Source organism: Lathyrus oleraceus, chromosome 7 (assembly GCF_024323335.1).
Source record: "Lathyrus oleraceus cultivar Zhongwan6 chromosome 7, CAAS_Psat_ZW6_1.0, whole genome shotgun sequence".
NCBI lineage: Eukaryota > Viridiplantae > Streptophyta > Magnoliopsida > Fabales > Fabaceae > Lathyrus > Lathyrus oleraceus.
Window position 1 is genome coordinate 127,214,950 of NC_066585.1, and position 11,286 is coordinate 127,226,235.

At 36.3% G+C, this 11,286-nt stretch overlaps 1 long non-coding RNA gene across 1 annotated transcript; it reads left to right on the top strand.

The window, feature by feature from the left end:
• Positions 1-1,328: 1,328 nt before the first annotated feature.
• LOC127107815 (uncharacterized) lies at positions 1,329-6,850 on the top strand. Its single transcript, XR_007795826.1, has 2 exons — positions 1,329-2,272; positions 2,374-6,850. It is a non-coding gene; the product is annotated as an uncharacterized LOC127107815 (long non-coding RNA).
• Positions 6,851-11,286: the final 4,436 nt, after the last annotated feature.

Below are 11,286 nucleotides of genomic sequence, written 5' to 3' on the forward strand. Positions count from 1 at the left end.
CGTCATAAACTTTTAATATTATAACAAACATAATTTAAAAAGAATGAATCAAATTAAATTTTACATCTTCGTCTCGCACATGTCTAGCAGTATGGTCTGGGTAAAGAGGAAGTTGTGACAAGTCTGACGAGCCACCTCCAAACTCCTATGGCGCTTGCGATGCCTGGGGTGTATCCACTGTCTCTTGGGCCTGGGGTGCCTCAAGTACCTCTAGTGCCCGAGGTACCTCTGGTGACTCGGATACCTCTATTTTCTCAAATGCCTGAATAGGTGAAACATGTCTCCTACATGAAGATGGAGGATGGATGGATGAGTAGGTGACACCCGTCTCCTATGGGAAGAAGAAGGCAGAGATACATGATCCCCAAAAGCTAAAGCACACACATCAACTAGGCTAGAGGTAACATGAGCATGTGATGGTTGACTCTTTTCCCTCTAGGCAAATGCATGTTATACAATCCTTTTGTGCCCCAATCGGTCTTGCCAATCTCCAAAAATACCCGTAAGTAAACTACACAAGTGTTACACAATGAGCACAAGAAAAAATTGCCAAAAAATGCACTTAAAAACTCCAGAGTTGCATCTTCGGTTTCTGGGAATCAAATCGTTGGAAAATTCCGGAGATGTATCACCGAAATCTTCAATAACTCTCATCAACGTCAATGGCAAAAACAGCCCCCCAAATCAATAAAAATATTTGTCAAACATGTTTCTTATTATGTATAAACTATCAAACATGTATAAACTATTTATTTCCTAACCTCATAATTAATTTCTATAAATTTATAAAAAAATATCAAAAAAATTTAGAAAAATAAAAAAGTTATAAATTGTGAGTTTACTTCAGTGTTGAATGAGCTCTTTGATGGGCTTGATATTGATGGAAGAATATTTGAAGTTGGTTGATTGATTTTGATAGAATGGGATTTGAGAGAGTTTGAGAAACTTGAATGGTTTAGAGTTTTTTTTTTAGAAGTGAGGAAGGAGAAAAGGGTTCTGGCATAATTTGAACTAACAATGTCCGAAGATGCATCTCCGTAATGTATACGAAGATGCAATTATGTAATTTTTTCCTATTGACTTAGGGCCTAATTCATAAGTTTATTGAGTTGGAGTGCGTTTGGAGATGCATCTCCGGAATCTAGGGGTATTATTGTATTTTCACGAGGTGTACTAGTAATTCATATGGTGTATTAATAAATGCCCAAATATATTTATTGAAATTTTGTTGCCCTATAGGAATTTGGGCTTTTGCATCAAATTCACATTTGTCTAAATTTATTTGGGCTTTAGCAATGACCCGATAAGTCTTCCAACCAAACCCTAGATTCATTGTGTTGCACTGTTTTTTATTGTGATGTTTGTGTGAGAACTATTATTTTTGAACCTTTTTCTATCTTCTCCTACCTTTCTACAAATTATCCCCCATCTAGCTCTAGGTAAGTCATTACCATTCAGGGTTTCAACAATAGTTTTGTTATCAAAACCAAACTCCACATTCTGAAAACAACAATCTAAGGCTATTTACATGGCTTTTTAAAGAGAGAAAGCTTTCACCATTAAGATGTCTTTGTTTCCCTTTATGCTTTGAGAGATAATCGCGAGAGACTCACCTTCTCTTTAAGAGCTAATCGCGAGAGCTTCACCTTAAAGTTCCTGTCAACCTTTGCATGCTAAGCTAGCATCCGAGATGCATTTTATCCAACCATTTCCAGGCAGTTTCCAGTGAAATCTACGTTTATTTTCACCATCTATTTTTCTATTGTTATCGTAGCACTCATTGTCCATATTCTTGTTCTGATTCTTCCTAATATTTGCCTCTTTTTATTTTTACATGTTGTTCTTCCGATGCTTATCTTCACTCTGCCTTTGCTTTCTGGTGACTATGTGGTTGATCTCTCCATCTTCCTCCCCATTTATCTTGAGGTCAGTGTCATGCTTCTTAATAATAACCTTGCATTTCAAGTCGTTTTCCATGGAGGTTTTGGTGATGTCTGTATATTCGTTGCAAGTTTTATGATTAGCTTTGTTGAGCTTAGTTGTTTCCTTAAGATTTCTGTTTATTCCTTCGAACTCTTTCGTGTTGCTTCTATGGTGAGTGTTAGATTCTTGATACTTGCTAATTTTATTATTTATGATATGATGTTTGATATTTTTGAGGCTATTCCTTGGTGTATTAGTATTATCATGATGTTTGTGGCTCTCTGTGTTAGTGTTGCATGTCTTATCCTTGGCTTTTCTGGGAGAAGCATTATTGCTGATCATTATTAATGTAAGTATTTATACTAAAGACCTTATTGAGTTTATCCTTCTATGATTTTCTGTTGACTTCTTGATCTGTTGTTTGACCCTATTTGGTTTTGCTTTTTTTAGGGGGAGCGATCCTCATATTATTTTTATTGTGATACCTATTCTAGAGAATATGGAGGTCTTTATCCTTGTTCTGATGTTGAGGTAAGTTCATATGAATTCTCTTGATGTAAGTTTGGTTAAAATGAGGGTTTAAACCTTTGTTATTGTCCTTTTCAATGTTTAGATTATTCTTGGTTGGCTTGTGTAAAAGGTGATGGTCCTTGACCTTTTGACTAACTTGTCCTATGACATCATTAGCATTGATGCTAGTGTTTTAAAAAACCATGTGATTGTTTAGCCATCCAAATGAGGTATATAATGATACAAATTAAATTTGTGTTGTAGTCATCCATGATAGAGATAATGTCCTTAAGCTAGTATCTGAAATCAATGTTGTTGTTGTGTTTTATGTTGATCTTTGATCCAAACCATCCATGTTTGGACCAAATTAAATTTTGAAAGCATTGATTGATGAACTCAATACTATAGTTACATCTAGGGAACATGGGATTGCATTGGATTCCCCTATTAGTTAGGTTTTCTTTAACAATGATAGATCTATGAATGACTCTTCATATGAGGATTTGTTGTTTAAGAGTGACCTTATTGTTCCATATTTTCTTCCACATATTTTGTTCTTTAATTTTATCAGATCATTGAGGATTCATAGCTTTTCTCCAATATATTAAGCTTTGATATCTAGATTTAACGCTATAGTTTCCATTAGGGTTTTTATTTAGCTAATGACATCTTCTTGATCTACGAAATGAAGAGGGATATATAGATATTTTATCTATCAATAGGAATGTTGGTATCATTAATAAGAGTTTGGCTCAAGATATTGTTTCCCTCTCAATTAGGTTCCTAACTCCAATTACCATTGTTTCCAAGTGTTTTTTTTATGTTAGGACTTTATACTCTCCTTGATATGGGATCCAATTGTGCTTTCAAACCTTAAGTTTATCTCCATTCCTAATAATCCAATAAGTTCCTTTTTTAATTATCCAGTTGTTCTTGTGAATGCTTCTTCACAAGTAACTAGGGTTACATCCTTGTTTAGCTGCATGAAATTGGTGATAGGGTAGTACTTAGGTGTTAAAGTATTGATAACTAGAGAATTAGGGCTAGTGAGGAGTATTCTTCCTTGTTTGGCTAACATGGCTTCATTGAAGTCTCTAAGCTTCCTGAAGCCTAATACACCTTCGTGCTTGTGGTTACATAGATCTGTCCACTTCCTCTAATGTAGTTTCTTATTGTTATTATTGTCACCCGCCAAAAATTCTTTGTCATCTTCTCAATTTTTGTGCAAATAGACTTTGGGGATGATGAAAGATCTCATTATATAGGTAGGTATAACTTGGACCATAACTTTAATGAGAGCAGCATGTCCTACATAAGATAAACAGTTAGTATTCCAACCCATAAATTTTTTCCTAAATCTATCTATGAGAAATTGAAAAGTTTATTTTTTGAGGGATTTATATAGGTAGGGAGTCCCAAATAGTTATGGATTTGGTATGTGATGGGAATTAGTATCCATTTAATGAAAGTTTATTCTACTCTTGTATGGAATTTCTAATACGTTTTTGCTATAAATAACAGCTTAAAACCATTACTTAAAGAGGGAAATAGTCCCTTTTTTTACGCGTTATCAAGATTATAAAATTTTGTTAAAAACCGTCCCATATTCACTTTAAGCAACACTTTAATGTGAATCTATATTTAAACAAATACACAATGTGAGTCTATTTGATGTGAGCTATACTTAAACAAATATACGATATGAATCTATATTTAAACAAATAATCAAGTTCTTTGATGGCAATTGAACATTATTAACTATTGAGCATTAGGATTATTTTTTTTGACAATTTAGATATAGCTTATAAGGTTAATGCATATCCCCCCTATCATATGGGTCATTTTCAAAAAATCCCCTATAAATTTTGTTATGAATTCACCAACATTTGAAGATTCTCTCACTTTTGACCTTCGTCGGGCCAACTCATCAAAAAAGCTTATGTGGCGCTATTTTAAAAAAAATCTTCATTTAATCTAATTTCCACATGTGTATTATGGTGTGTAAGATGACAAAAATGTCCCTAATGTTAAAACAAAACATTTAAAGAGTTGAGAGTGTGTAATTCCCCAGTTAAAGAAAAAACCCTAACATTTCATCCCTTCTCTTTCGTCTTCATTGTTCATCCTTGTCCACCCTTGAAACAAATTGAAGCATTAAACAAACAACATCTTTCATATCTTCCACGTCCTATTTGTTTGTACGGGCCCTGTAGTGCAACAAAAAATTACGATTGTAATAAGTTAATCAAATTTGCAGTGGTTCCAATGCATGTTGCAATAACTTTTAGTATTTCAAATTTAGGTTTTCAATGTGTGGGCAAATTGTTGTTGTTTCCTTAAACTATGAATGTTAAACTTCTTAATCGTATTTTAACTTCGGGGTATATTTGTAATTGCAGAAATTGGTTTATTTAGTGTGATATTTCCCCCATAGGGGAAACTTTGTTCACGACATGCACATGTTTTATAGAGGGGGAGTGAAACCAATGTAGAAGGGCAAGAATCTGATAAGTGGAGTTTTTTCGAGGTAGTTAGCTTAGTTAAAGACTGGGTTTATGATGGATTTAGACTTTGGAGAAAGATACTAGGACTTGATGAAGGGTTTATTCACTTCATTGATGATGTACAAGCTGAAAAATTGTCTAATCACAACCTTGGTAGTAATGTTGATGGGCATATCTGGGTAGAACATGGTGTTGAAGACAAGATAAGCAAGGTGTTAAATCCTGATGTTGAATAATTTAGTTATTGTAGTGATGATTATAGCACTGATGATGATGATGGGGGGATAGGGTTTGATGATACCAAACTATGGTGTAAAAATTCCTTTAGTTTATACCTAAGTGTGATGTGTTGATGAACAACCTTAGTGAGTCATTTAATAATACAATTTCACAAGCTAGGGATAAACCAATTTTGACAATGTGTGAGTGGATTAGGAACTACATAATAAATAGGGTTCCTAACAGTTTGGTTAAGCTTGACAAATGGAAACACAATGTCATGACCATATTTAGGAAAAGATTAGATAAGTAAATTTTGTTGAGTGGTCAATGGCTGCCAACATGGAGTAAGGGTGAGTTATGGCAAGTTCATCACACATATAATGGACTTCAGTTTGTAGTTGATCTTGGGGAAAAATTGTACATGTTGCTTTTGGGACCTAGTGGGGATACCTTGTATACATATTGTGTCTGCTATGTAGTATCAAAATTTGAACCATGAATCATATGTTGACTCATCTTACATGAGGGAGGCTTATAAGGCCTACTATGAAAACAATGTCAGTCCAATCAATGGTATGGACACATGGCCAAATGTGGACATTGAGGACATGTTGCCACCTCAGTATAAGAAGGGTCCAGGTAGGCCTAAGAAATTGAGGTTTATATAGCATGATAAATCTGGATCTAGGATGAGCAGGCCTGGTGTAGCATATAGATGCATCGAGTGTGACAAATTTGGCCATAGTTCAAGGAAATGTCATAGCAAAGAACATGATCTTAATGCATTGAGGAGAAAGTTATTGAATCATGTTTCTTAACTATCATTCTAATTTTGATAATGTGTAAAATGTTGATGGTTGACATAACTGTTTGCAATATCAACGTGTGTAGAGGAAAACACCAAGGACCAATGCCTCTTAAACTGTTGCTGAAGTTGAAGGGGTGTCTAAGAAAAATGCTCCTGAAAGTGTGCATGGAATAAATGACTCATATTTAGATGCACTGCTTAAAGAGACGATGACATCTTTTGAAGACCAAAATGATGATGCACAAATAGAGCAGACACAATCTCAAGTGTGCAATCCCACCCATGATGTTGCACAAACTGAGCATACATAAGAAGAAGAAGCTAACCAAGCAGTTCCTCAAGAAGTTGACAAAGTAGTTAAGAAGAAGAAAAAAGTTGCCAAAGTAGATGAGAAGAAGACATAAGTTTCCAAAGCAGTTGAGAAGAAGAAACAAGTTTTCGAGGAAGTTAAGAAGAATAAACAAGTTACAAAGGAATTTAAGAAAAAGAAGAAGAAGAAAATTGATGTGAATAATACAGAGGCACCTAAGAGGAGTAGTGATAGGTTGAAATCTATTTGGAGGTCTAAAAATAATATTGGGTCTGGTTAAACTTCAGCTGCATCATTGGTAGTTGATGAGGACCCTTCTATGAAGAAAATGAGGCCATGGGAGGAAACTTCAAGGAGAATGACTTAGTAATGCCTATTATTAGGTATTTTGTAACTTATTAGGAGAATGACTTAGCAATGCTTATCTAAGAAACATCTATTTTGTAACTTCTATGTTACACACAATATGTTCTACTTTTGGGAACATCTTTGTAATACACACTAGGTGCACATTTTGGATCAAATATAATGATTTTGTAACTTCTATGTTATGCACAATATATTCTACTATTATATGATTTGGTGAACATTTATGTTCATCTACTGTTATTCTATTTTATGCTCATTTGTGTTGAAAAATAGGTTCCAATTTTGTGCATAATTGTGTTAAAAAATGGGTTACAATTTTGTACACAAATGTGTTGAAAAACATGTTTCAATTTTATGTCATAACAAATGTGCCCAAGGATGCACCAATTACTCAATTATCCTAAATGTTCCAATTATGCACCAATGTCATAATAGAAATGAACAATTTATACTACACCAATTATGCTAACATATGACAGCATTTCATTCATTCAAAATAAGTTACAAATAATACCTTCGGAAATAGTTACATCAAAATATATCACATATAATATCTTACTACAAAGTTACATAAAATTTTGTTACATGTGTCATACCCCAATTTTTTCCAGGCATTTTTAAATTTTCGTAAATTTGATTTCATTTTTAATTTGCATCATATGCACAGTATGACATGCATTTCATCATAAATAATACCTAAAATATCAGTCAGAATAAATTATTGAAAATACAGATAAAATTGGTTAAATCATTCCTCAAAGTACAGACAAAATCAGCGGATAAAAAATTTCGAAATCAAACTTGCAGACGTCGGTATTGTTAATCTACGATTCGCGTAGTTTAACCTGGTATGCTCGTCGTATTTTTCGGCGACTTATACAGCTGTATTTTAACCCGTCTGAACCTTTTAACCGATGAAAATTTATTTCAAAATTAAAAGAAACGCCGCATTTTTTTCAATAAGTATATTTTGTGCTGATCATTTTAGTGCGTCCGATTTATTTATTTCGAGCAAATTTTCGCCCGACTCCTATTCACTTTCAGTCGTTTTAATTTTATTTTTTTGCCAAAATATTCAGATTAAATAAATGGATTTTTTCATGTCTTCATTTTAATGCTATTATGATTATTTAGAGAGTTGTCAATTTTATTTAATTTAATTGATTTAAACTATTTAAATCAATTAAATTATCTAAGAGGGGGCATTTTAGGCATTTTTAAAGTTGGTTACAATTTTTGTTTTTTGTATTTGATCTCGACCATTAAATCGGGATTAATCAGAGGCCCATATTAGCGATCCATGTACATCCTATTATCCAATAAAAACTAAACAAAAATAGCAATTATTTAAGTAAAGGAAATCAAAAAAATAATAAAGGATCTTGATCTTCCCTCACACAAGGACCACGTGTCCGATTTTTGTTCTCTCCAACGGTAAAATGGGAAATGGATGAAGGACAAGAGAGACCCATTTTTGGTGGCCATTTCAAAAAGAAGACAGTTGGCCACGTCTTGAAAAGCCAAGGGCCACGTTAAAAAAGGAGGATATCAATAATAGAGTCTTCCTCTAAAAAGGCTGTGAGAAAAAAAAAGGAAAGAGAAAAAACGCTCTCTCTACTATTGCTACAGTAAAAGAGACGAAAAAAACAAAAAGAAAAAAAGATAACGAGGCTACCTCCAATCTCCCTCCTATCACACTAGAACTCACTCCACTGGAACGAAAAAAGAAAAAGAATAGCAACCCCTCACTGTACTTCCCTCACCGGCGCGCATTCACGCCTCACCATCGGAAACCACCTCCTCCATGCGCACAACCTCCCTTCTCCATAAACACACCGGCGAGGTCACAACTTCCATCATCCACCTTCCACCGCCGTCAAATCCGCCGCGAGAACCATCGATTGTTTTCTTCCCTAAAACGCACCTCTGTGCCTCCTTTCTCTTTCCACCGTGAAATCCATTTCACCACACGCCGACCGCATTCTCCCTTCATCTTCACCTTCAACCATTGCTTCTTCCGCCAAGACTCTCTGTCGTCACTCAATCAACCACCTGCATCAACGATAACGAGTGCAGAGCTCATGGTTGTTGATGGATTCGTTATTAACACATGTGGTCATTAAAGTTTGATGTCGGATATCTCGAGAAGCTATTGTACATGTGAAGGATCCCTTGAGAACGGTTTTCATTGGCATACGAAGAATCAACTCCCTCTTCATTTGGTATTTATTTTGGAGCCATTTGTTTAAGAAAATTTTTATGTTCATATTGTTTTACGGTGGAAGATGTGAAAAGATTTGTTGAGTTTTGTTTGTTTTGTGATAATTTTGCTGGAGATTAACCTTCCTGGGCTAAAATGAAAGTGAATAGGAATTGAAATCAGTGTGACGACTCGTTTTGCTACTTAATTAGAAACGCAAATGGATTTTCAGATAGGCTCCATTTTTTTTATTGTAGTCATTAGGTTATGCACATGTTTTTTCTGCAACTGGTTGCGTTATCTTTTTCTCATTCATTTTGTTTTATTCTTTGATTAGAAGTTTATCTTATATGTTTTTTATGGTTATTGTTTATTATTATTATTATCACTAGGTGTCGCATTACGCGAAAAACCGGCGGGAAAAGAAGAAACAACAGAGCCGCCACCGTGCGTTATTTATCCCAAAAGAGGGAAAGGAAACGCTCAGAGTAAACCTAGGAAAGAACATGGTCTCGCGACCAAAGAGGATGGGTTCGGGAGTCGGTTATGCGAAGGGAAGGTATTAGCACCCCTACGCATCTGTAGTACTCTACGGGATCCACGCACAAAAGGAAGGATAAATGGTTGCTAAACACTGCTCAAACTCACACACACTGGCTGAAAGAGACACAAGAAAACAGACAAGACTGACTCGGCAGGATGTTGCATCCTGGGCCTATTTAGTCTATCAGGCATAGACATCAGAGTCGAAGTAGTTCGGACTGGGGGACGACACATGCTCGCTAGGATATCGCATCCTATGCATACGTATCTTCTCGGACGAGAGAAGAATCAGAGCATTCGTAGCTCGGCTGACACGCACACAAACAAACACAGGCAAAGGCAAACGTGGAGCCTGAATGCCAATCACTGGACTTACATCAGCATCCGAACCAAAACACACACAAGAAGGCAAACATGGAGCCTGAATGCCAATCACTGGACTTACATCAGCATCCGAACCAAACACACGCACACTGGAACCCAAATGCCACTCGATGGACTTACATCAGCTTCCAAGCACACAACAAGACAAAACAAAGACACAGGCGCCCGGAGAGATCAGCTCAATCTCCTGCCTACATACTTCATCTGGTATGAAGATCAGGGCGATGTAGTTCCCCTACAGAGGGATAAAGGACTAGCCTAACCAGATAACAGAGGGAGACACAACACTAGGGAGACTACGACTCGAGCCTAGATATTGTCATGCAAAATCAACCCTAAGTTAAGGTTTCTAGCTAACTGGCACAGGGAGCCAGACTATCCTAATCATGACTTGCACAGGAAGCAAGCCACACACACACTTAACTCGCACAGGAAGCAAGCCAAGCAAAACCTACTTGCACAGGAAGCAAGTCTAAACTAAACCTAACTTGCACAGGAAGCAAGTCAAACAATCCTAACTTGCACAGGAAGCAAGTCAAACAATCCTACCAACACAGATAGCACACACTATACACAAGCAAGTGGCTCAAACAAGGGTTAGGTTTTAGTCGAGGGGTCATATCAACCTCAACAAACAAACCTCTGGAACTGGGTGAATGTGCTCTTAACCTTGCCATTGAGTGGCTAAGGTGAAGCAGATGAAAGGTGAGTGAAGATGAGACTTCACAGCTCTTATCCCTGGCCTGGGAGAGCTCAAGACAAGAATGTGTGGGTTCAGAATGTGGGAACCCTTCTACACACTTAAAACTGACTCAACTGTACAATTGTACAAGATCTTGGGTTTGTATCTGCAATGCATCAACACAGTGGTGTGAGCAAAGCAGATGACACACTGAATAGCAGGGGATAGGTTGCATATCCCTTGGGTTCTGCCAATTGCCTCTTCACTTAGGAGGACTTTGACTCTATGCAAGGACAAAATTAAACATCCACAAACATTGCCTCTTAAGGAGGACTTCAGACAGTTGCCTGGCCAAGTAACAGACCAGGTCTTCCAGACTACATGAAGTTAGGAAGTTATACCTCAATGCAAATTGCTTATACAAGCAAAGCAAAGCAAAAGTTCACAAGGAACTAAGCAACTAAAAGCACCTGAAACAGTCAAGCAGATGTTAGTATGCAACTTCAAAACAAAGCAGAAGGAAACAGACATTAACAGTTAATCAGAAGCAAATGAATGTGCAAGGCACAAGGCTTAAGGCATGTGAGCCAAGCCACCTACAAAACAATCAAGTTAGACAATGATATTCAAGCAAGCTCAATCAAAAAGAATTGGTCTCATTGGTCATTTGTTGGTCAACCTGAAAACATAAGCTCAAAGGTGAGTAACAGGACCACTAGTACAAGCCTAGGGTCAAAAATGAATGAAAAAGTCAAAACAGCAAAGGGCAAGCATCCAAATCATGTTCAAACAATTAAGAAACACAACCAATTGGATCCACATTCATATCAG